General features: G+C 48.5%; 1 long non-coding RNA gene across 1 annotated transcript; it reads left to right on the top strand.

The window, feature by feature from the left end:
- Nucleotides 1-5,884: 5,884 nt before the first annotated feature.
- On the top strand, nt 5,885-24,417 carry LOC138366976 (uncharacterized). Its single transcript, XR_011229277.1, has 3 exons — nt 5,885-5,980; nt 22,801-22,877; nt 24,338-24,417. It is a non-coding gene; the product is annotated as an uncharacterized lncRNA (long non-coding RNA).
- The last annotated feature ends 1,063 nt before the right edge of the window (nt 24,418-25,480 follow it).

Genomic DNA, 25,480 nt, shown 5'->3' with positions numbered 1-25,480 from the left:
ATCCTAAAGGGTTTTTTTTTTTTTCACCCTAACCATTATCCTAAAGGGTTTTTTCAGTTATATCGTACTAAGACTAGGGAAAGGATAGGTCCATTAAAAACTGAGACAGGTCAAATAACAGATAGTGATGAAGAGATGAGTAGTATTTTTAATAAATATTTTGTATCTGTATTTACTAAAGAGGAACTTAACAATATGCCTTCAGCCGAACAAGTCTATGTGGGTGGGGACGAGGACAGGTTGACGAGTTTAGCAGTTACCAGGGAGGATGTTCTTAAACAAATAGTAAAACTCAAACCAAACAAATCCCCAGGGCTGGATGAAGTGTTTGCTAGGGTGCTTAAAGAATGCAAAGAGGAGCTTTGTGACCCACTGTCAACCATATTTAATAAATCAATAGAGTCAGGCAGAGTGCCAGAGTTTTGGAAAGTTGCTAATGTGATACCAGTTTTTAAGAAAGGAGATAGATCACTTGCGTCTAACTATCGACCAATTAGCCAACGTCTATTGTGGGAAAGTTACTCGAATCTATAATAGCAAATAAAATTCGTCTTCATCTTGAAAAACATAAATTAATAATTGAGTCGCAACATGGTTTTATAAATGGCCGTTCATGTTTAACAAATTTGTTATCTTTTTATTCTAGCATTGTTGAGGCAGTTGATAGTGGTAAGGATTGCGATGTTGTATACCTTGACTTTAGCAAAGCTTTTGATACAGTGCCACATGAAAGACTGATTAAAAAAATAGAGTCTCATGGTATTGGGGGTGCTATATTAAGCTGGATTAGGGCATGGCTATACCAAAGGAAACAGAGAGTTAGTATAAATGGAATCAAGTCAGAGTGGGAAAATGTTGTAAGTGGAGTGCCTCAAGGCTCTGTCCTGGGACCTCTGTTGTTTATAATATATATAAATGATTTAGATTCAGGTTTGAGTAGCAACATTTGCAAATTTGCCGATGATACGAAAATCGGTAGGGAAATTAATTCGGAGGAGGACTCACTATCACTTCAAGTTGATCTAGATAGGGTTTTGAAATGGTCAAAGGATTGGCAGATGCAGTTTAATGCTGATAAATGTAAAGTTCTGAGGTTAGGTAATGATTATAGAGTTACAAGATACGAGCTAGATGGTGCTGTGATTGCGAAGTCGGATTGCGAAAGGGATCTGGGAGTTATGATTAGTAAGAATTTAAAACAAAAGGATCAATGCATAAATGTTCGTAATAAGGCAAATCGGACACTTGGATTTATTAATCGCAGCGTTAGTAACAAGACATCTGGTGTGGTTCTCAAGCTATATCTTGCTCTAGTTAGGCCCCATTTAGATTATGCAGTTCAGTTTTGGTCGCCATATTATAGAATGGATATAAATTCACTTGAACGTGTCCAGCGTAGGATGACTAAGTTAATTCCCCAAATTAGAAATCTTTCATATGAAGAAAGATTAACAAAGCTTAAGTTGCATTCACTGGAAAGGCGAAGAGTTAGGGGTGACATGATAGAGGTTTACAAGTGGATGAATGGACATAACCGGGGGGATATTAATAGGGTATTAAAAGTATCAACACAGGACAGAACACGAAACAATGGATATAAATTGGATAAGTTTAGATTTAGGAAAGACTTGGGTAAATACTGGTTCAGTAACAGGGTTGTTGATTTGTGGAACCAATTGCCGCGTAACATTGTGGAGGTGGGGTCCCTCGATTGATTCTGAGGTATAAAACAGCCATAGAGTTAGTTAGGAGCAAGGGAGGAATCCCGATCATATGTGGCATTCTTCCAAGAAAGGGAGTGGGAAATGAATGGATATCGAGGGCACTTGGTGTCAATTGCCGGCTGGAAAGATATTGCAAATCAAATGCAATATCTTTCATAGACAACTGGGAACACTTCTATGGAAGAAATGAAATGTATGCTCGTGATGGGGTGCATCTATCGAGAGCTGGGGTTGTTGCTGTTGCGAACTCGCTAGAAGAAGTGGTTAGAGGTGTTTGTTTGGGTTTAAACTGTTAGTAGATAGAGGTATGGGAATTGATTTGGAGGAAGGAGGTAATAAAAGTATGTGTTTGTGGGAGAAAGGAATTGGCAAAACGATCAGGGAAAGAGAAGGTCCGCAAAATAACAATTCACTTAGGGTATATTACACTAACAGTAGAAGTCTAAGAAATAAAATTAACGAATTAAATGCTCTTGTCTGCACAGAAAAAATAGATATTATTGCACTTACCGAAACGTGGATGAATGTAGAAAATAGAGAACTATTAGCTGAATATCAAATATATGGATTTAAACTATTTCACACAGATAGATGTATTAGACGAGGAGGTGGAGTAGCCATATATGTTAGGGACAATTTGAAATGTAGTCTCAAAGAGGGAATCAAAACAGAGCCACACACAGAAACTATTTGGATTGAATTAAACGAAAAAGCTAATAATATTATAATAGGAGTAATATATAGGCCACCAAATTTAGACAGAATGGAAGCAAAGCATCTATGGGATGAAATATCTAGAGCATCTAGATCTAACAGTATTTATGTCATGGGTGACTTTAATTTTAGCGGAATAAACTGGTTGAACAAAACAGGGAATAGTGAAGCAGAAGATTTTCTAGAATTAATTGACGATTGCTTTCTTACGCAACACATTAAGGAACCAACACGGGAAAATAATATTTTAGATTTAGTGTTAACTAACAGGGAAACGCAAATTAATGACATCGAAATAGGGAGTGAGCTAGGGAGCAGTGATCACAAAGAAATCAGATTTAGCATAGAATGGAATAGACCAGTAGGAGAAAATCCTGTTAAAGTGCCAGATTTTCGAAAAGCTGATTTTAATAGCCTAAGAAATTTTTTGGGTCAAATTGATTGGAAAGGCTTGGGTATGGGGTGTGGGCCGGTCTTGGAGCGAGACATGAACCCAGCGATAGGTGACTTAAATGGGGATTTCGATGTGGATTCAATATATAACTTATTTAAGAATATTCTAAACAAAGCACAGGAACGTAGTATACCATACAAATTGAATAGATCGTATACTAATGACCCAAAGTGGATAACAAAGAATTTGAAGAACCTTATAGGTAAAAAGAGAGCTTGGTACAAAAGGATTAAAAATGGGGAGGTCACTTTAGAACAGGAATTCGTACAACTGGTTAGAAATGTTAAAAAAGAGATAAGGAAAGCAAAAAGAAACTATGAAGTTCGCATAGCAGGGCAAGCAAAGACAAATCCTAAAGGGGTTTTTCAGTTATATCGTACTAAGACTAGGGAAAGGATAGGTCCATTAAAAACTGAGACAGGTCAAATAACAGATAGTGATGAAGAGATGAGTAGTATTTTTAATAAATATTTTGTATCTGTATTTACTAAAGAGGAACTTAACAATATGCCTTCAGCCGAACAAGTCTATGTGGGTGGGGACGAGGACAGGTTGACGAGTTTAGCAGTTACCAGGGATGATGTTCTTAAACAAATAGTAAAACTCAAACCAAACAAATCCCCAGGGCCGGATGAAGTGTTTGCTAGGGTGCTTAAAGAATGCAAAGAGGAGCTTTGTGACCCACTGTCAACCATATTTAATAAATCAATAGAGTCAGGCAGAGTGCCAGAGTTTTGGAAAGTTGCTAATGTGATACCAGTTTTTAAGAAAGGAGATAGATCACTTGCGTCTAACTATCGACCAATTAGCCTAACGTCTATTGTGGGAAAGTTACTCGAATCTATAATAGCAAATAAAATTCGTCTTCATCTTGAAAAACATAAATTAATAATTGAGTCGCAACATGGTTTTATAAATGGCCGTTCATGTTTAACAAATTTGTTATCTTTTTATTCTAGCATTGTTGAGGCAGTTGATAGTGGTAAGGATTGCGATGTTGTATACCTTGACTTTAGCAAAGCTTTTGATACAGTGCCACATGAAAGACTGATTAAAAAAAATAGAGTCTCATGGTATTGGGGGTGCTATATTAAGCTGGATTAGGGCATGGCTATACCAAAGGAAACAGAGAGTTAGTATAAATGGAATCAAGTCAGAGTGGGAAAATGTTGTAAGTGGAGTGCCTCAAGGCTCTGTCCTGGGACCTCTGTTGTTTATAATATATATAAATGATTTAGATTCAGGTTTGAGTAGCAACATTTGCAAATTTGCCGATGATACGAAAATCGGTAGGGAAATTAATTCGGAGGAGGACTCACTATCACTTCAAGTTGATCTAGATAGGGTTTTGAAATGGTCAAAGGATTGGCAGATGCAGTTTAATGCTGATAAATGTAAAGTTCTGAGGTTAGGTAATGATGATAGAGTTACAAGATACGAGCTAGATGGTGTTGTGATTGCGAAGTCGGATTGCGAAAGGGATCTGGGAGTTATGATTAGTAAGAATTTAAAACAAAAGGATCAATGCATAAATGTTCGTAATAAGGCAAATCGGACACTTGGATTTATTAATCGCAGCGTTAGTAACAAGACACCTGGTGTGGTTCTCAAGCTATATCTTGCTCTAGTTAGGCCCCATTTAGATTATGCAGTTCAGTTTTGGTCGCCATATTATAGAATGGATATAAATTCACTTGAACGTGTCCAGCGTAGGATGACTAAGTTAATTCCCCAAATTAGAAATCTTTCATATGAAGAAAGATTAACAAAGCTTAAGTTGCATTCACTGGAAAGGCGAAGAGTTAGGGGTGACATGATAGAGGTTTACAAGTGGATGAATGGACATAACCGGGGGGATATTAATAGGGTATTAAAAGTATCAACACAGGACAGAACACGAAACAATGGATATAAATTGGATAAGTTTAGATTTAGGAAAGACTTGGGTAAATACTGGTTCAGTAACAGGGTTGTTGATTTGTGGAACCAATTGCCGCGTAACATTGTGGAGGTGGGGTCCCTCGATTGTTTCAAGCACGGGTTGGACAAGTATATGAGTGGGATTGGGTGGTTATAGAATAGGAGCTGCCTCGTATGGGCCAATAGGCCTTCTGCAGTTACCTTTGTTCTTATGTTCTTATGTTCTTATTGTTTCAAGCACGGGTTGGACAAGTATATGAGTGGGATTGGGTGGTTATAGAATAGGAGCTGCCTCGTATGGGCCAATAGGCCTTCTGCAGTTACCTTTGTTCTTATGTTCTTAACCAATTTACCCTAACCATTAACCAGTTCACCTTAACTATTAACCAGTTTACCCTAACCATTAACCAGTTCACCCTAACCATTAACCAGTTTACCCTAACCATTAACCAGTTTACCCTAACCATTAACCAGTTCACCCTAACCATTAACCAGTTCACCCTAACCATTAACCAGTTTACCCTAACCATTAACCAGTTCACCCTAACCATTAACCAGTTCACCCTAACCATTAACCAGTTCACCCTAACCATTAACCAGTTCACCCTAACCATTAACCAGTTTACCCTAACCATTAACCAGTTCACCCTAACCATTAACCAGTTCACCCTAACCATTAACCAGTTCACCCTAACCATTAACCAGTTCACCCTAACCATTAACCAGTTCAGTTAATGGTTCAGGTGAACTGGTTAACACGTGATCATTAACTAGTACGTGTCCATTAACCAGGGTCACGTACCTGCAGGAAGGCGCGGCTTGCCAAAAACAATAATTGACATAGTTTATTTCTGAATAATTAAAGAAATAATTGCTATGACAGGCAGTTGGAGAGGGTTGTTAACACAGGTCAGGAAGGCAGCGTGTAGCATCACAGATGTCTGGGTAACTGACTGTCGTAAACACATCTCCATATGGCTTGTTTGGCGGCGTGAGGGAGGTTAGGGCGTGGACGTCCTTGGCCAGAACTGCGTCACTCACAGCTGTGTGACGACGCTTCTCCATAGCTGTGTGTGAGATGAGCGTTGCACAGGTGAGCTCACAGATGATGGAAGGGGCTGGTGAGGCTCAGCTCACACCAGTCTCCCTAGACACTTGGCTCAGTACGGTAAGGGCAGGTCGTCACTAGTTAACTCTTTATGTATATTGGTGCTGATGAAGTGTATGGAAGGTGTGTGTGTGTGTATATTGGTGCTGATGAAGTGTATGGAAGGTGTGTGTGTGTGTATATTGGTGCTGATGAAGTGTATGGAAGGTGTGTGTTTGTGTATATTGGTGCTGATGAAGTGTATGGAAGGTGTGTGTGTGTGTATATTGGTGCTGATGAAGTGTATGGAAGGTGTGTGTGTGTATATATTGGTGCTGATGAAGTGTATGGAAGGTGTGTGTGTGTGTATATTGGTGCTGATGAAGTGTATGGAAGGTGTGTGTGTGTGTATATTGGTGCTGGTGAAGTGTATGGAAGGTGTGTGTTTGTGTATATTGGTGCTGGTGAAGTGTATGGAAGGTGTGTGTGTGTGTATATTGGTGCTGGTGAAGTGTATGGAAGGTGTGTGTGTGTATATTGGTGCTGGTGAAGTGTATGGAAGGTGTGTGTGTGTGTATATTGGTGCTGGTGAAGTGTATGGAAGGTGTGTGTGTGTGTATATTGGTGCTGGTGAAGTGTATGGAAGGTGTGTGTGTGTGTGTATATTGGTGCTGGTGAAGTGTATGGAAGGTGTGTGTGTGTGTATATTGGTGCTGATCATGTGTATGGAAGGTGTGTGTGTGTATATATTGGTGCTGATGAAGTGTATGGAAGGTGTGTGTTTGTGTATATTGGTGCTGATCATGTGTATGGAAGGTACCATTCTCCTAACGCAACTGTAGTTCTCATGAGGGAATTCTGAGCTCCCGAGGGAGCTTCAGTTATCAGGGAGCTCTAGTTGTCCTAAGTGAGCTCAGATTATGCTGCGGGAGCTCCTGTTCTCACAAGGAACCTCTGGTTCTTCTGAAAAAGCTTTGGTTCTCCTGAGGGAGTTCTCTTGAAATGAGCTTTGGTTCTCCTAACGGATGTATGGTTCTCCAGAGAGAGCTCTTGTTCTTCTGAAGAAGGTATATGGTTCTCCAGAAGGGGAGCCCTGAGAAGAGCCCTGAGGGGAGCCCTGAGGGGAGCCCTGAGGGGAGCCCTGAAGGGGAGCACTGAGGCGAGCCCTGAGGGGAGACCTGAAGGGGAGCCTTGAGGGGAGCCCTGAGCGGAGCCCTGAGGTGAAGTTCTGAGGGGAGCCCTGAAGGGTGTCATGAAGGGGAGCCCTGAAGGGGGTCATGAAGGGGAGCCCTGAAGGGAGCCTTGAAGGGGAACCCTGAAGGGAGCCCTGAAGGGAGCCCTGAAGGGAGCCCTGAAGGGGAGCCCTGAAGAGAGCTCTGAGGGAAGCCCTGAAGAGAGCTCTGAGGGGAGCCCTGAAGGGAAGCCCTGAAGAGAGCTCTGAGGGGAGCCCTGAAGGGAGCCCTGAAAGGAGCTCTGAGGGGAGCCCTGAAGGAGAGCCCTGAAGGGGAGCCCTATAAGAAGTCCTGAGGGAAGCCCTGAAGACGAGCCCTGAGGGGAGCCTTGAGGGGAGCCTTGAGGGGAGCCCTGAAGGAAGCCCTGAGAGGAGCTCCGAGGGGAGCCCTGAGGGGAGCCCTGAGAGGAGCCCTGAGTGGAGCCCTGAGAGGAGCCCTGAGAGGAGCCCTGAGAGGAGCCCTGAGGGGAGCCCTGAGGGGAGCCCTGAGGGGAGCCCTGAGAGGAGCCCTGAGAGGAGCCCTGAGGGGAGCCCTGAGGGGAGCCCTGAGGGGAGCCCTGAGGGGAGCCCTGAGGGGAGCCCTGAGAGGAGCCCTGAGAGGAGCCCTGAGGGGAGCCCCGAGGAAAGCCCCGAGGGAGAACCCTGAGGGGAGTTCTGAGGGGAGCCCTGAAGTGGGGCCCCTGAGGGAGACCCTTGAGAATAGCCCTGAAGGAGCATTGAAGGGAGCCCTGAAGAGGAACCCTGAAGGGAGCCCTGAGGGGAGCCCTGAAGAGAAGCCCTGAGGGGAGCACTAAAAGGGAACCCTGAAGGGGAGCCCCTAAGGGGGGTCCTGAAAGAGAGCTCTGAGGGGGAGCCCTGAAGGGAGCCTTGAATGGAAGCCTTGAGGGGAACCCTGAACGGAGCCCCGAGGGGAGCCTTGAAGGGGGAGCCCTTATGGGGAGCTCCAAGGGAAGACCTGAAGGAAGCCCTAAGGGGAGCCCTGAGGGGAGCCCTGAAGGGGAGCTCTGAGGGGAGCCCCGAAAGGAGCCCTGAAGGGGAGCCCTGAAGGGGAGCTCTGAGGGGAGCCCTGAAGGCGAGCTCTGACGGGAGCCCTGAAGGGAAGCCCTGAAGAGAGCTCTGAGGGGAGCCCTGAAGGGAGCCCTAAAAGGAGCTCTGAGGGGAGCCCTGAAAGAGAGCCCTGAAGGGGAGCCCTATAAGAAGTCCTGAGGGAAGCCCTGAAGACGAGCCCTGAGGGGAGCCTTGAGGGGAGCCTTGAGGGGAGCCCTGAAGGAAGCCCTGAGAGGAGCTCCGAGGGGAGCCCTGAGGGGAGCCCTGAGAGGAGCCCTGAGTGGAGCCCTGAGAGGAGCCCTGAGAGGAGCCCTGAGAGGAGCCCTGAGGGGAGCCCTGAGGGGAGCCCTGAGGGGAGCCCTGAGAGGAGCCCTGAGAGGAGCCCTGAGGGGAGCCCTGAGGGGAGCCCTGAGGGGAGCCCTGAGAGGAGCCCTGAGAGGAGCCCTGAGGGGAGCCCCGAGGAAAGCCCCGAGGGAGAACCCTGAGGGGAGTTCTGAGGGGAGCCCTGAAGTGGGGGCCCTGAAAGAGAGCTCTGAGGGGAGAACCCTGAGGAGAGCCCTAAAGTGGGGCCCCTGAGGGAGACCCTTGAGAATAGCCCTGAAGGAGCCTTGAAGGGAGCCCTGAAGAGGAACCCTGAAGGGAGCCCTGAGGGGAGCCCTGAAGAGAAGCCCTGAGGGGAGCACTAAAAGGGAACCCTGAAGGGGAGCACTAAAAGGGAACCATGAAGGGGAGCCCTTAAGGGGGGTCCTGAAGGAGAGCTCTGAGGGGGAGCCCTGAAGGGAGCCTTGAATGGAAGCCTTGAGGGGAACCCTGAACGGAGCCCTGAGGGGAGCCTTGAAGGGGGAGCCCTTATGGGGAGCTCCAAGGGGAGACCTGAAGGAAGCCCTAAGGGGAGCCCTGAGGGGAGCCCTGAAGGGGAGCTCTGAGGGGAGCCCCGAAAGGAGCCCTGAAGGGGAGCCCTGAAGGGGAGCTCTGAGGGGAGCCCTGAAGGCGAGCTCTGAGGGGATCCCTGAAGGGGAGCTCTGAGGGGAGCCCTGAAGGAAGTCCTGAGGGAAGTCCTGAAGGGGAGTTTTGAGGGGAGCAATGAAGGGGAGCCCTGCAGGCGAGCCCTGACGGGAGCCCTGAAGAGAGCCCTGAGGGGATCATTGAAAGGGAACCCTGGCTCTGCTGCAGGGAGTTTTGATTCTCCTGAGCAAGCTTTAGTTTACTTGAGGGAGCTGTGGTTCCCCTGAGGGGAGCTGTGGTTCCCCTGAGGGGAGCTGTGGTTCCCCTGAGGGAAGCTGTGGTTCCTCTGAGGGGAGCTGTGGTTCCCCTGAGGGGAGCTGTGGTTCCCTTGAGGGGAGCTGTGTTTCCCCTGAGGGGAGCTGTGGTTCCTCTGAGGGGAGCTGTGGTTCCCCTGAGGGGAGCTGTGGTTCCCCTGAGGGGAGCTGTGGTTCCCCTGAGGGGGAGCTGTGGTTCCCCTGAGGGGAGCTGTGGTTCCTCTGAGGGGAGCTGTGGTTCCCCTGAGGGGAGCTGTGGTTCCCCTGAGGGGAGCTGTGGTTCCCCTGAGGGGGAGCTGTGGTTCCCCTGAGGGAAGCTGTGGTTCCCTTGAGGGGAGCTGTGGTTCCTCTGAGGGGAGCTGTGGTTCCCCTGAGGGGAGCTGTGGTTCCTCTGAGGGGAGCTGTGGATCCCCTGAGGGGAGCTGTGGTTCCCTTGAGGGGAGCTGTGGTTCCCTTGAGGGGAGCTGTGGTTCCTCTGAGGGGAGCTGTGGTTCCCCTGAGGGGAGCTGTGGTTCCTCTGAGGGGAGCTCTGGTTCCCCTGAGGGGGAGCTGTGGTTCCCTTGAGGGGAGCTGTGGTTCCCTTGAGGGGAGCTGTGGTTCCTCTGAGGGGAGCTGTGGTTCCCCTGAGGGGAGCTGTGGTTCCTCTGAGGGGAGCTGTGGTTCCCCTGAGGGGAGCTGTGGTTCTTCTGAGGGGAGCTGTGGTTCCCTTGAGGGGAGATGTGGTTCTTCTGAGGGGAGCTGTGGTTCTTCTGAGGGGAGCTGTGGTTCCCTTGAGGGGAGCTGTGGTTCTACTGAGGGGAGCTGTGGTTCTTCTGAAAGGAGCTGTGGTTCCTCTGAGGGGAGCTGTGGTTCCCTTGAGGGGAGCTGTGGTTCCCTTGAGGGGAGCTGTGGTTCTTCTGAGGGGAGCTGATGGTTCCCCTAAATGAGCTGTTGTTCCCCTGAGGGGAGCTGTGGTTCCCCTGAGGGGAGCTGTGGTTCTCCTGAGGGAGCTGTGGTTCCCCTGAGGGGAGCTGTGGTTCTCCTGAGGGGAGCTGTGGTTCTCCTGAGGGGAGCTGTGGTTCTCCTGAGGGAGCTGTGGTTCTCCTGAGGGAGCTGTGGTTCTCCTGAGGGGAGCTGTGGTTCTCCTGAGGGAGCTGTGGTTCTCCTGAAGGGAGCTGTGGTTCTCCTGAGGGAGCTGTGGTTCTCCTGAGGGGAGCTGTGGTTCTCCTGAGGGAGCTGTGGTTCTCCTGAGGGGAGCTGTGGTTCCCCTGTGGGGAGCTGTGGTTCTCCTGAGTGGAGCTGTGGTTCTCCTGAGATGAGCTTTGGTTCTTCTGAAGGGAGCTATGGTTCTTCTGAGGGGAGCTGTGGTTCTTCTGAGGGGAGCTGTGGTTCCCTGAGGGGAGCTGCTGTTCCCCTGAGAGGAGTTGTGATTCTTTTGAGGGGAGCTGTAGTTCTTCTGATGGGAGCTGTGGTTCTTCTGAGGGGAGCTTTGTTTTTTTTGAGGGAGCTGTGGTTTTCCTGAAAGAGCTGTGGTTGTTCTGAGGGGAGCTGTAGTTCTTCTGAGGGGAGCTTTGATTATTCTGAGGGAGCTGTGGTATTCCTGAAGGAGCTGTGGTTCTTCTGAGGGGAGGTGTAGTTCTTCTGAGGGGAGCTGTGGTTCTTCTGAGGGGAGCTGTGGTGCTTCTGAAGGGAGCTTTGGTTAATCTGAGGGAGCTGTGGTTCTCCTGCGGGAGCTGTGGTTCTTCTGAGAGGAACAGTGGTTCTTCTGAGGGGAGCTGTGGTTCTTCTGAGGGGAGCTGTGGTTCTTCTGAGGGGAGCTGTGGTTCTTCTGAGGGAAGCTGTGGTTCTTCTGAGGGGAGTTGTAGTTCTTCTGAGGGGAGCTGGGGAATCTTCTGAGGGGTGCTGGGGTTGCTGGGGTTCTTCTGAGGGGAGTTGTAGTTCTTCTGAGGGGAGCTGGGGAATCTTCTGAGGGGTGCTGGGGTTCTTCTGAGGGGAGCTGTGGTTGCCCTGAGGGGAGCTGTGGTTCTTCTGAGGGGAGCTGTGGTTGCCCTGAGGGGAGCTGTGGTTCTTCTGAGGGGAGCTGTGGTTCTTCTGAGGGAATCTATAGTTCTTCTGATGGGAGACGTGGTTCTTCTGAGGGGAGCTTTGGTTCTTCTGAGGGAGCTGTAGTTCTCCTGAGGGAGCTGTGGTTCTTCTGAGGGGAGCTGTGGTTCCCCTGAGGGGAGCTGTGGTTCCCTTGTGGGGGGCTGTGGTTCTCCTGAGTGGAGCTGTGGTTCTCCTGAGATGAGCTTTGGTTCTTCTGAGGGGAGCTATGGTTCTTCTGAGGGGAGCTATGGTTCCCCTGAGGGGAGCTGTGGTTCCCCTGAGTGGAGCTGCTGTTCCCCTGAGGGGAGCTTTGGTTTTTTTGAGGGAGCTGTGGTTTTCCGGGAAGAGCTGTGGTTCTTCTGAGGTTAGATGTGGTTCTTCTGAGGGGAGCTGTGGTTCTCCTGAGGGGAGCTTTGGTTATTCTGAGGGAGCTGTGGTTTTTCAGAAGGAGCTGTGGTTCTTCTGAGGGGAGCTGTAGTTCTTCTGAGGGGAGCTGTGGTTCTTCTGAGGGGAGCTGTGGTGCTTCTGAGGGGAGCTTTGGTTAATCTGAGGGAGCTGTGGTTCTCCTGAGGGAGCTGTGGTTCTCCTGAGGGAGCTGTGGTTCTCCTGAGAGGAACAGTGGTTCTTCTGAGGGGAGCTGTGGTTCTTCTGAGGGGAGCTGTGGTTCTTCTGAGGGGAGCTGTGGTTCTTCTGAGGGGAGCTGTTGTTCTTCTGAGGGGACCTGTGGTTCTTCTGAGGGGAGCTGTAGTTCTTCTGAGGGGAGCTGGGGAATCTTCTGAGGGGACCTGGGGTTCTTCTGAGGGGAGTTGTGGTTGCCCTGAGGGGAGCTGTGGTTCTTCTGAGGGGAGCTGTGGTTCTTCTGAGGGAATCTGTAGTTCTTCTGAGGGGAGACGTGGTTCTTCTGAGGGGAGCTTTGGTTCTTCTGAGGGAATCTTTAGTTCTTCTGATGGGAGACGTGGTTCTTCTGAGGGGAGCTTTGGTTCTTCTGAGGGAGCTGTGGTTCTCCTGAGGGAGCTGTGGTTCTTCTGAGGGGAGCTTTGGTTTTTTCGAGGGAGCTGTGGTTTTCCTGAAAGAGCTGTGGTTCTTCTGAGGGGAGATGTGGTTCTTCTGAGGGGAGCTGTGGTTTTTCTGAGGGGAGCTTTGGTTATTCTGAGGGAGCTGTGGTTTTCCTGAAGGAGCTGTGGTTCTTCTGAGGGGAGCTGTAGTTCTTCTGAGGGGAGCTGTGGTTCTTCTGAGGGGAGCAGTGGTGCTTCTGAGGGGAGCTTTGGTTAATCTGAGGGAGCTGTGGTTCTCCTGAGGGAGCTGTGGTTCTCCTGAGAGGAACAGTGGTTCTTCTGAGGGGAGCTGGGGTTCTTCTGAGGGGAGCTGTGGTTGCCCTTAGGGGAGCTGTGGTTCTTCTGAGGGGAGCTGGGGTTCTTCTGAAGGGAGCTGTGGTTCTTCTGAGGGGAGCTGTGGTTCTTCTGAGGGAATCTGTAGTTCTTCTGAGGGGAGACGTGGTTCTTCTGAGGGGAGCTTTGGGTCTTCTGAGGGAGCTGTGGTTCTCCTGAGGGAGCTTTGGTTCTTCTGAGGGAGCTGTGGTTCTCCTGAGGGAGCTGTGGTTCTTCTGAGGGGAGCTGTGATTTTTCTGAGGGGAGCTGTGGTTTTTCTGAGGGGAGCTGTGATTCTTCTGAGGGGAACTGTGGTTCCCCTGAAGGGAGCTGTGGTTCCCCTGTGGGGAGCTGTGGTTCTTCTGAGGGGAGCTGTGGTTCCCCTGAGGGAAGCTGTTGTTCTTCTGAGGGGAGCTGTGGTTCTTCTGAGGGGAGCTGTGGTTCTTCTGAGGGGAGCTGTGGTTCTTCTGAGGGGAGCTGTGGTTCCCCTGAGGGGAGCTGTGGTTCGTCTGAGGAGAGCTGTAGTTCTTCTGAGGGGAGCTGTGGTTCTTTTGAGGAGTGCTGTGGTTCTTCTGAATGGAGCTTTGGTTATTCTGAGGGGAGCTGTGGTTCTCCTGAGGGAGCTGTGGTTCTTCTGAGGCGAGCTGTGGTTCTTGTGAGGGAGCTGTGGTTCTTCTGAGAGGAGCTGTGGTTCTTTTCAGGGGAGCTGTAGTTCTTCTGAGGGGAGCTGTGGTTTCCATGAGGGGAGCTGTGGTTCTTCTGAGGGGAACTGTGATTTTTCTGAGGGGAGCTGTGGTTCTTCTGAGGGGAGCTGTGGTTCTTCTGAGGGAATCTGTAGTTCTTCTGTGGGGAGCTGTGGTTCTTCTGAGGGGAGCTTTGGTTCTTCTGCAGGAGCTGTGGTTCTCCTGAGGGAGCTGTGGTTCTTCTGAGGGGAGCAGTGGTTCTTCTGCGGGGAGCTGTGGTTCCCCTGACGGGAGCTGTTGTTCTTCTGAGGGGAGCTGTGGTTCCCCTGAGGGGAGCTGTGGTTCCCCTGAGGGGAGCTGTGGTTCTTCTGAGGGGAGTTGTGGTTCCCCTGAGGGGAGCTGTGGTTCTTCTGAGGGGAGCTGTGGTTCTTCTGAGAGAAGCTGTAGTTCTTCTGAGGGGAGCAGGGGTTCTTCTGAGGGGAGCTGTGGTTCTCCTGAGGGAGCTGTGGGTCTCCAGAGGGGAGCTGTAGTTCTCCTGAGAGAGCTGTGGTTCTCCTGAGGGGAGCTGTCGTTCTCCTGAGGGAGCTGTGGTTCCCCCTGAGGGGAGCTGTGGTTCTCCTGAGGGGAGCTGTGGTTCTTCTGAGAGGAGCTGTGGTTGCCCTGAGTGGAGCTGTGGTTCCCCTGAGGGGAGCTGTGGTTCTTCTGAGAGGAGCTGTGGTTCCCCTGAGGGGAGCTGTGGTTCCCCTGAGGGGAGCTGTGGTTCCCCTGAGGGGAGCTGTGGTTCTTCTGAGGGGAGCTGCGGTTCCCCTGAGGGGAGCTGTGTTTTTCTGAGGGTAGCTGTGGTTCTTCTTAGGGGAGCTGTTGTTCCCCTGAGGGGAGCTGTGGTTCCCCTGTTGGGAGCTGTGGTTCTCCAGAGGGGAGCTTTGGTTCTTCTGAGGGGAGCTATGGTTCTTCTGAGGGGAGCTGTGGTTCCCCTGAGGGAGCTGTGGTTCTTCTGAGGGGAGCTGTGGTTCTTCTGAGAGAAGCTGTAGTTCTTCTGAGGGGAGCAGGGGTTCTTCTGAGGGGAGCTGTGGTTCTCCTGAGGGAGCTGTGGGTCTCCAGAGGGGAGCTGTAGTTCTCCTGAGGGAGCTGTGGTTCTCCTGAGGGGAGCTGTGGTTCTCCTGAGGGAGCTGTGGTTCCCCCTGAGGGGAGCTGTGGTTCTCCTGAGGGGAGCTGTGGTTCTTCTGAGAGGAGCTGTGGTTCCCCTGAGGGGAGCTGTGGTTCCCCTGAGGGGAGCTGTGGTTCTTCTGAGAGGAGCTGTGGTTCCCCTGAGGGGAGCTGTGGTTCCCCTGAGGGGAGCTGTGGTTCTTCTGAGGGGAGCTGTGGTTCCCCTGAGGGGAGCTGTGTTTTTCTGAGGGTAGCTGTGGTTCTTCTTAGGGGAGCTGTGGTTCCCCTGAGGGGAGCTGTGGTTCCCCTGTTGGGAGCTGTGGTTCTCCTGAGTGGAGCTGTGGTTCTCCAGAGGGGAGCTTTGGTTCTTCTGAGGGGAGCTATGGTTCTTCTGAGGGGAGCTGTAGTTCCCCTGAGGTGAGCTGTGGTTCTTTTGAGGGGAGCTGTAGTTCTTCTGATGGGAGCTGTGGTTATTCTGAAGGGAGCTGTGGTTCTTCTGAGGGAATCTGTAGTTCTTCTGAGGGGAGACGTGGTTCTTCTGAGAGGAGGTTTGGTTCTTCTGAGGGAGCTGTGGTTCTCCTAAGGGAGCTGTGGTTCTTCCGAGGGGAGCTGTGATTCTTCTGAGAGGAGCTGTGGTTCTTCTGAGGGGAGCTTTGGTTATTGTGAGGGAGCTGTGGTTCTCCTGAGGAAGCTGTGGTTCTTCTGAGGGGAGCTGTGGTTCTTCTGAAGGAAGCTGTGGTTCTTCTGAGGGGAGCTGTGGTTCTTCTGAGGGGAGCTGTGGTTCTTCTGAGGGGAGCTGTAGTTCTTCTGAGGGGAGCTGAGGTTCTTCTGAGGGGAGCTGTTGTTGCCCTGAGGGGAGCTGTGGTTCTTCTGAAGGGAGCTGTGGTTCTTCTGAGGGAATCTGTAGTTCTTCTGAGGGGAGACGTGGTTCTTCTGAGGGGAGCTTTGGTTCTTTTGAAGGAGCTGTGGTTCTCCTAAGGGAGCTGTGGTTCTTCTGAGGGGAGCACTGATTCTTCTGAGAGGAGCTGTGGTTCTTCTGAGGGGAGCTGTGATTCTTCTGAGGGGAACTGTGGTTCCCCTGAGGGGAGCTGGGGTTCCCCTGTAGGCAGCTGTGGTTCTTCTGAGGGGAGCTGTGGTTCCCCTGAGGGAAGCTGTTGTTCTTCTGAGGGGAGCTGTGGTTCTTCTGAGGGGGAGCTGTGGTTCTTCTGAGGGGAGCTGTGGTTCTTCTGAGGGGAGCTGTGGTTCCCCTGAGGGGAGCTGTGGTTCGTCTGAGGAGAGCTGTGGTTCTTTTGAGGGGAGCTGTGGTTCTTTTCAGGAGTGCTGTGGTTCTTCTGAGGGGAGCTGTGGCTCTTCTGAGGGAATCTGTAGTTCTTCTGAGGGGAGACGTGGTTCTTCTGAGAGGAGCTTTGGTTCTTCTGAGGGAGCTGTGGTTCTCCTAAGGGAGCTGTGGTTCTTCCGAGGGGAGCTGTGATTCTTCTGAGAGGAGCTGTGGTTCTTCTGAGGGGAGCTTTGGTTATTGTGAGGGAGCTGTGGTTCTCCTGAGGAAGCTGTGGTTCTTCTGAGGGGAGCTGTGGTTCTTCTGAAGGAAGCTGTGGTTCTTCTGAGGGGAGCTGTGGTTCTTCTGAGGGGAGCTGTGGTTCTTCTGAGGGGAGCTGTAGTTCTTCTGAGGGGAGCTGAGGTTCTTCTGAGGGGAGCTGTTGTTGCCCTGAGGGGAGCTGTGGTTCTTCTGAAGGGAGCTGTGGTTCTTCTGAGGGAATCTGTAGTTCTTCTGAGGGGAGACGTGGTTCTTCTGAGGGGAGCTTTGGTTCTTTTGAAGGAGCTGTGGTTCTCCTAAGGGAGCTGTGGTTCTTCTGAGGGGAGCTCTGATTCTTCTGAGAGGAGCTGTGGTTCTTCTGAGGGGAGCTGTGATTCCTCTGAGGGGAACTGTGGTTCCCCTGAGGGGAGCTGGGGTTCCCCTGTAGGCAGCTGTGGTTCTTCTGAGGGGAGCTGTGGTTCCCCTGAGGGAAGCTGTTGTTCTTCTGAGGGGAGCTGTGGTTCTTCTGAGGGGGAGCTGTGGTTCTTCTGAGGGGAGCTGTGGTTCTTCTGAGGGGAGCTGTGGTTCCCCTGAGGGGAGCTGTGGTTCGTCTGAGGAGAGCTGTGGTTCTTTTGAGGGGAGCTGTGGTTCTTTTCAGGAGTGCTGTGGTTCTTCTGAGGGGAGCTGTGGCTCTTCTGAGGGGAGCTGAGGTTCTTCTGAGGGGAGCTGTGGTTCTTCTGAGGGGAGCTGTGGTTCTTCTGAGTGGAGCTGGGGTTCTTCTGAGGGGAGTTGTGGTTGCCCTGAGGGGAGCTGTGGTTCTTCCGAGAGGAGCTGTGGTTCTTCTGAGAGAATCTGTAGTTCTTCTGAGGGGAGCTGTGGTTTTTCTGAGGGGAGCTTTGGTTCTTCTGAGGGGAGCTGTGGTTCTTCTGAGGGAAGCTGTGGTTCTTTTGAGGGGAGCGGTGGTTCTTCTGAGGGGAGCTGTGGTTCTTCTGAGGGGAGCTGTGGTTCTTCTGAGGAGAGCTTTGGTTCTTTTGAAGGAGCTGTGGTTCTCCTAAGGGAGCTGTGGTTCTTCTGAGGGGAGCTCTGATTCTTCTGAGAGGAGCTGTGGTTCTTCTGAGGGGAGCTGTGATTCTTCTGAGGGGAACTGTGGTTCCCCTGAGGGGAGCTGGGGTTCCCCTGTAGGCAGCTGTGGTTCTTCTGAGGGGAGCTGTGGTTCCCCTGAGGGAAGCTGTTGTTCTTCTGAGGGGAGCTGTGGTTCTTCTGAGGGGGAGCTGTGGTTCTTCTGAGGGGAGCTGTGGTTCTTCTGAGGGGAGCTGTGGTTCCCCTGAGGGGAGCTGTGGTTCGTCTGAGGAGAGCTGTGGTTCTTTTGAGGGGAGCTGTGGTTCTTTTCAGGAGTGCTGTGGTTCTTCTGAGGGGAGCTGTGGTTCTTCTGAGGGGAGCTGTGGTTCTTCTGAGGGGAGCTGAGGTTCTTCTGAGGGGAGCTGTGGTTCTTCTGAGGGGAGCTGTGGTTCTTCTGATTGGAGCTGGGGTTCTTCTGAGGGGAGTTGTGGTTGCCCTGAGGGGAGCTGTGGTTCTTCTGAGAGGAGCTGTGGTTCTTCTGAGAGAATCTGTAGTTCTTCTGAGGGGAGCTGTGGTTTTTCTGAGGGGAGCTTTGGTTCTTCTGAGGGGAGCTGTGGTTCTTCTGAGGGAAGCTGTGGTTCTTTTGAGGGGAGCGGTGGTTCATCTGAGGGGAGCTGTGGTTCTTCTGAGGGGAGCTGTGGTTCTTCTGAGGAGAGCTGTAGTTCTTCTGAGTGGAGCTGTGGTTTTTCTGAGGGGAGCTGTGGTTCTTCTGAGGAGAGCTGTAGTTCTTCTGAGGGGAGCTGTGGTTCTTCTGAGGAGAGCTGTAGTTCTTCTGAGTGGAGCTGTGGTTCTTCTGAGGGGAGCTATGGGTCTCCTAAAAACAGCTTTCGTTCTCCTGAGGGGAGCTGTGGTTCTTTTGAGGGGTGCTGTGGTTCTCTTAAGAAAAGCTTTTGTTCTCCTAAGGGGAGCTCTGGTTCTCCTGAGGGAGCTGTGGTTCTTCTGGGGGGAGCTATGGGTCTCCTAAGAACAGCATTTGCTCTTCTGAGGGGAGCTGTGGTTCTTCTGAGGGGAGCTGTGGGTTTCCTAAGAACAACTTTTGTTCTTCTGAAAGGAGCTGTGGGTCTTCTGAGGGGAGCTGTGGTTTTTCTGAGGGGAGCTGTGGTTCTTCTGAAGGGAGCTCTGGTTCTCCTGAGCGGAGCTGTGGTTCTCCTGAGGTTAACTCTGGTTCTTGTAAGGAGAGGTCTGTTTCTCACGAGGAAACTCTGGTTCTTGTTTTGGGAGTTCTGGTTCGCCTGAGAGGAGCTCTAGCTCCCATGTGCGAGCTCTAGTTCGCCTGATCAGAGCACCGGTTGTACCCCTCTTCACGGTAACCAATAATTGTTCACCACAGTGGTCTCTTATTATATTACATTAACCAAACAATATTTCAATATTTGATATATTTTATTAAAGAGAAGGTCTAGAATATATTAAACATCTCTCGTCCATGTTCCTAAATACTGAAGAAAAGACCAAAAGATGTGAACATTATGTATCCACAGTAGCAAGGATAGTTATATGACATATATAACTATAAACAAATATAAAATATATATTAATATACTAAATATAAATATAAACATGTGACGTATAACTATATATATCACAATGTGACCACTGTAGCAAGTATACTTATATGACGTATAACTATATATGTCACAATGTGACCACTGTAGCAGGTATAGGTATATGACATATAACTATATATGTCATAGTGTAACCACTGAAGCAAGTATACTTATATGACATATAACTATATATGTCACAATGTGACCACTGTAGCAGGTATAGTTATATGACATATAACTATATATGTCACAATGTGACCACTGTATCAGGTATAGTTATATGACAAATAGTTACTGTCATGCCTAGTTTCTTATATGAAAATCTGAAGGAAGTAAAAACTATTTAAGAATTTTGTCCAATATAGGATATAATAGTGTTTAGGAAACTGGCTGTAACGGTAGTGATGTTGTTGTGAGGTTGTGGTGATGTTGTTACGTTGTTGTGATGTTGTGATGTTGTTGTGATGTTGTTGTGAGGTTGTGGTGATGTTGTTGTGATGTTGTTGTGATGTTGTGAGGTTGTAGTGATGTTGTTGTGATGTCGCGATGTTGTTGTGAGGTTGTTGTGATGTTGTGAGGTTGTAGTGATGTTGTTGTGAGGTTGTTGTGATGTTGTTGTGATGTTGTGATGTTGCGATGTTGTTGTGAGGTTGTTGTGATGTTGTTGTGAGGTTGTGATGTTGTTGTGAGGTTGTAGTGATGTTGTTGTGATGTTGTGATGTTGTGATGTTGTTGTGAGGTTATAGAGAGGTTGTAGTGAGGTTGTAGTGATGTTGTTGTGATGTTGTTGTGATGTTGTGATGTTGTTGTGATGTTGTTGTGATGTTGTTGCGATGTTGTGATGGTGTTGTGATGTTGTTGTGAGGTTGTTGTGATGTTGTTGTGAGGTTGTTGTGATGTTGTTGTGATGTTGTTGTGATGTTGTTGTGATGTTGTGATGTTGTTGTGTGGTTGTAGTGATGTTGTTGTGATGTTGTTGTGATGTTGTTGTGATGTTGTTGAGATGTTGTTGTGATGTTGTTGTGATGTTGTTGTGATGTTGTTGTGATGTGATGTTGTTGTGATGTTGTTGTGATGTTGTTGTGATGTGATGTTGTTGTGAGGTTGTTGTGATGTTGTTGTGATGTTGTGATGTGATGTTGTGATGTGATGTTGTTGTGATGTGATGTTGTGATGCTGTTGTGAGGTTGTTGTGATGTTGTTGTGATGTTGTTGTGATGTTGTTGTGAGGTTGTGGTGATGTTGTGATGTTGTTGTGAGGTTGTTGTGATGTTGTTGCATTGTGATGTTGTAGTGATGTTGTTGTGATGTTCTTGTGGTGTTGTGATGTTGTAGTGATGTTATGATGTTGTGATGTTATGATGTTGTTGTGATGTTGTTGTGTTGTGATGTTGTGGTGATGTTGTTGTGATGTTGTTTTGATGTTGTTGTGATGTTGTTGTGATGTTGTAGTGATGTTGTGATGTTGTAGTGATGTTGTTGTGATGTTGTAGTGATGTTGTGATGTTGTTGTGATGTAGTGATGCTGTGTGATGTTGTAGTAATGTTGTTGGGATGTTGTAGTGATATTGTGATGTTGTAGTGATGTTGTTGGGATATTGTAGTGATGTTGTTGTGATGTTGTAGTGATGTTGTTGTAATGTTGTACTGATGTTGTGATGTTGTGATGTTGTTGTGATGTTGTGATGTTGTAGTGATATTGTGATGTTGTTGGGATATTGTAGTGATGTTGTAGTGATGTTGTTGTAATGTTGTACTGATGTTGTGATGTTGTGATGTTGTTGTGGTGTTGTGATGTTGTTGTGATGTGATGTTGTTGTGATGTTGTTGTGAGGTTGTTGTGATGTTGTGATGTTGTTGTGATGTTGTTGTGATGTGATGTTGTTGTGATGTTGTTGTGAGGTTGTTGTGATGTTGTTGTGATGTTGTTGTGATGTTGTTGTGATGTTGTTGTGAGGTTGTGGTGATGTTGTGAAGTTGTTGTGATGTTGTTGCATTGTGATGTTGTAGTGATGTTGTTGTGATGTTGTAGTGATGTTGTGATGTTGTGATGTTGTGATGTTATGATGTTGTTGTGATGTTGTGGTGATGTTGTTGTGATGTTGTTTTGATGTTGTTGTGATGTTGTTGTGATGTTGTAGTGATGTTGTAGTGATGTTGTGATGTTGTAGTGATGTTGTTGTGATGTTGTGATGTTGTAGTGATGTTGTGATGTTGTTGTGATGTAATGATGCTGTGTGATGTTGTAGTAATGTTGTTGGGATGTTGTAGTGATATTGTGATGTTGTAGTGATGTTGTTGGGATATTGTAGTGATGTTGTGATGTTGTAGTGATGTTGTTGTAATGTTGTACTGATGTTGTGATGTTGTGATGTTGTTGTGTTGTGATGTTGTAGTGATGTTGTGACGTTGTAATAAGGTTGTAAGATTGTTGTGATATTGTGAGGTTTTTGTGATGTTGTTGTGATGTTGTGATGTTGTGATGTTGTTGTGAGGTTGTGATGTTGTTGTGATGTTGTTGTGATGTTGTAGTGATGTTGGTGTGATGTTGTTGTGATGTTGTAATGATGTTGTGATGTTGTTGTAATGTTGTTGTAATGTTGTGATGTTGTTGTGAAGTTGTTTTGATGTTGTGAGGTTGTTGTGACGTTGTAGTGATGCTGTTGTGATGGTGTTGTAGTGATGTTGTGATTTTGTGATGTTGTTGTGATGTTGTTGTGATGTTGTTGTGATGTTGTGAAGTTTGTTTGATGTTGTTGTGAGGTTGTTGTGACGTTGTTGTGATGTTGTAGTGATGTTGTTGTGATGTTGTTGTGATGTTGTTGTGATGTTGTAGTGATGTTGTTGTGATTTTGTGATGTTGTTGTGATGTTGTGACGTTGTTATGATGTTGTAGTGATGTTGTTGTGATGTTGTTGTGATGTTGTTGTGATGTTGTAGTGATGTTGTTGTGATTTTGTGATGTTGTTGTGATGTTGTAGTGATGTTGTTGTGTTGTGATGTTGTTGAGATGTTGTTGTGATGTTGTTGTGATGTTGTAGTGATGTTGTAGTGATGTTGTAGTGATGTTGTTGTGATGATGTGATGTTGTTATGATGTGGTGTTGTAGTGAAGTAGTTGTGATGTTGTAGTGTTGTTGTAGTGATGTTGTAGTGATGTTGTAGTGATTTTGTTGTGATTTTGTTGTGATTTTGTTGTGATTTTGTTGTGATATTGTAGTGATGTTGTTGTGATGTTGTTGTGATGTTGTAGTGATGTTGTTGTGATGTTGTGATGTTGTTGTGACGTTGTTGTGATGTTGTAGTGATGTTGTTGTGATGTTGTTGTGATGATGTGATGTTGTAATGATGTTGTAGTGATGTTGTTGTGATGTTGTTGTGATGTTGTTGTGATGATGTGATGTTGTAATGATGTTGTAGTGATGTTGTAGTGATGTTGTTGTGATGTTGTTGTGATGTTGTGAGGTTGAGGGAGCCGGTCGGCCGAGCGGACGTCACGCTGGACTTGTGATACTGTGGTCCTGGGTTCGATCCCAGGCGCCGGAGATTAACAATGGGCAGAGTTTCTTTCACCCTATGCCCTTATTACCTGGTAGTAAATAGGTACCTGGGTGTTAGTCAGCTGTCACGGGCTTCTTCCTGGGGGTGGAGACCTGGTCGAGGACCGGGCCGCGGGGACGCTTAAAGCCCCGAAATCATCTCAAGATAACCTCAAGAAGATGTAGTAGTGATATTGTTGTGGTGTTGTTGTGATGTTGTGATGTTGATGTGATGCTGTTGTGATGTTGTAGTGATGTTGTAGTGATGTTGTTGTGATGTTGTGATGTTGTTGTGATGTTGTAGTGATGTTGTTGTGATGTTGTGATGTTGTTGTGATGTTGTAGTGATGTTGTAGTGATGTTGTAGTGATGTTGTGTCCTTTACAGGCAGGTGAGCATCATGACGGGACTGTACTTGCTGACTCTCCTGGCGACGGTGGTGGCCGCTGGCACTCAAGCGCTGGGTGAGTACATGCTGATGTGCCGCTGGCACTCAAGCGCTGGATGAGTGCACACTAAGGTGCCAGTAATAAGTGTACACTTGGTGGTGGACTGAGGCCTCTCAACCTCAACAAGGTTACCACTATATATTACACACCAGTAGTGTAAACCCGGACAAGTACCGGCCGTTTTGTTTTTTCCGACGGCCGGTACTAGTCCGAGTTTACACTACTTATACCAACCTTCACGTGGAGCATAATTTACCCGTGAGGTGATGAGGTCAACCCAGTAGCCGGGTGTACCTCATGTTGTTAATTACTGCCAGACCTGTTGTAGTGACAGTAGCCAGATCTGTTGTTAGTGAGAGTAGCCAGATCTGTTGTTAGTGAGAGTAGCTAGATCTGTTGTTAGTGAGAGTAGCTAGATCTGTTGTTAGTGAGAGTAGCTAGATCTGTTGTTAGTGAGAGTAGCCAGATCTGTTGTTAGTGAGAGTAGCTAGATCTGTTGTTAGTGAGAGTAGCCAGATCTGTTGTTAGTGAGAGTAGCTAGATCTGTTGTTAGTGAGAGTAGCTAGATCTGTTGTTAGTGAGAGTAGCTAGATCTGTTGTTAGTGAGAGTAGCCAGATCTGTTGTTAGTGAGAGTAGCTAGATCTGTTGTTAGTGAGAGTAGCTAGATCTGTTGTTAGTGAGAGTAGCTAGATCTGTTGTTAGTGAGAGTAGCCAGATCTGTTGTTAGTGAGAGTTGCCAGATCTGTTGTTAGTGAGAGTTGCCAGATCTGTTCTTAGTGAGAGTAGCCAGATCTGTTGTTAGTGAGAGTTGCCAGACCTGTTGTTAGTGAGAGTTGCCAGACCTGTTGTTAGTGAGAATTGCCAGACCTGTTGTTAGTGAGAATTGCCAGACCTGTTGTCAGTGAGAATTGCCAGACCTGTTGTTAGTGAGAATTGCCAGACCTGTTGTTAGTGAGAATTGCCAGACCTGTTGTTAGTGAGAGTTGCCAGACCTGTTGTTAGTGAGAATTGCCAGACCTGTTGTTAGTGAGAATTGCCAGACCTGTTGTTAGTGAGAATTGCCAGACCTGTTGTTAGTGAGAGTTGCCAGACCTGTTGTTAGTGAGAGTTGCCAGACCTGTTGTTAGTAAGAGTTGCCAGATCTGTTGTTAGTGAGAGTTGCCAGACCTGTTGTTAGTAAGAGTTGCCAGATCTGTTGTTAGTGAGAGTAGCCAGATCAATTAGTATTGAGAGTAGCCAGATCTGTTGCTAGTAAGAGTAGCCAGATCTATTAGTATTGAGAGTAGCCAGATCTACTAGTATTAACAGTGGCCAGTTCTGTAGCTATTGAGAGATACCACAATATTATCGTCATTTAACTGAAGATGGTTAATGCTGCCACATGATAATATTCAGTAGGTCTGTAATAAATATTAAAACTGCTGAATGATAAGACTTGAAGCACACTCTAGCACCACTCAATATGTTGCGACAGCTGCCTGCGTCCTCGCTCCGGCCTGCGACCAGTTGACGCAGCCCCCTGACGCAAGGTGCTGCCTTGTCAACTTCCCAGGTGAGGTAACTCCTCTCTCTCCAGGTGAGGTAACTCCTCTCTCCAGCTGCAGGTGAGGTAACTCCTCTCTCCAGGTGAGGTAATTCCTCTCTCCAGCTGCAGGTGAGGTAACTCCTCTCTCCAGGTGAGGTAACTCCTCTCTCCAGCTGCAGGTGAGGTAACTCCTCTCTCCAGGTGAGGTTATTCCTCTCTCCAGCTGCAGGTGAGGTAACTCCTCTCTCCAGGTGAGGTAACTCCTCTCTCCAGTTGCAGGTGAGGTAACTCCTCTCTCCAGTTGCAGGTGAGGTAACTCCTCTCTCCAGGTGAGGTAACTCCTCTCTCCAGGTGCAGGTGAGGTAACTAATCTCTCCAGGTGCAGGTGAGGTAACTCCTCTCTCCAGGTGAGGTAACTCCTCTCTCCAGCTGCAGGTGAGGTAACTCCTCTCTCCAGGTGAGGTAACTCCTCTCTCCGGGTGAGGTAACTCCTCTCTCCAGGTGAGGTAACTCATTTCTCCAGGTGAGGTAACTCGTCTCTCCAGTTGCAGGTGAGGTAACTCCTCTCTCCAGGTGAGGTAACTCCTCTCCCCAGGTGAGGTAACTCCTCTCTCCGGGTGAGGTATTTCCTCTCTCCAGGTGAGGTAACTCCTCTCTCCAGGTGAGGTAACTCGTCTCTCCAGTTGCAGGTGAGGTAACTCCTCTCTCCAGGTGAGGTAACTCCTCTCTCCAGGTGAGGTAACTCCTCTCCCCAGGTGAGGTAACTCCTCTCTCCGGGTGAGGTAACTCCTCTCTCCAGGTGAGGTAACTCCTCTCTCCGGGTGAGGTAACTCCTCTCTCCAGGTGAGGTAACTCGTCTCTCCAGTTGCAGGTGAGGTAACTCCTCTCTCCAGGTGAGGTAACTCCTCTCTCCAGGTGAGGTAACTCATCTCTCCAGTTGCAGGTGAGGTAACTCCTCTCTCCATGTGAGGTAACTCCTCTCTCCAGGTGCAGGTGAGGTAACTCCTCTCTCCAGGTGAGGTAACTCCTCTCTCCAGGTGAGGTAACTCATCTCTCCAGTTGCAGGTGAGGTAACTCCTCTCTCCAGGTGAG

This window comes from Procambarus clarkii, chromosome 2 (genome assembly GCF_040958095.1).
Source record: "Procambarus clarkii isolate CNS0578487 chromosome 2, FALCON_Pclarkii_2.0, whole genome shotgun sequence".
Lineage (NCBI taxonomy): Eukaryota > Metazoa > Arthropoda > Malacostraca > Decapoda > Cambaridae > Procambarus > Procambarus clarkii.
This window is presented reverse-complemented; position numbering and strand designations above follow the sequence as displayed.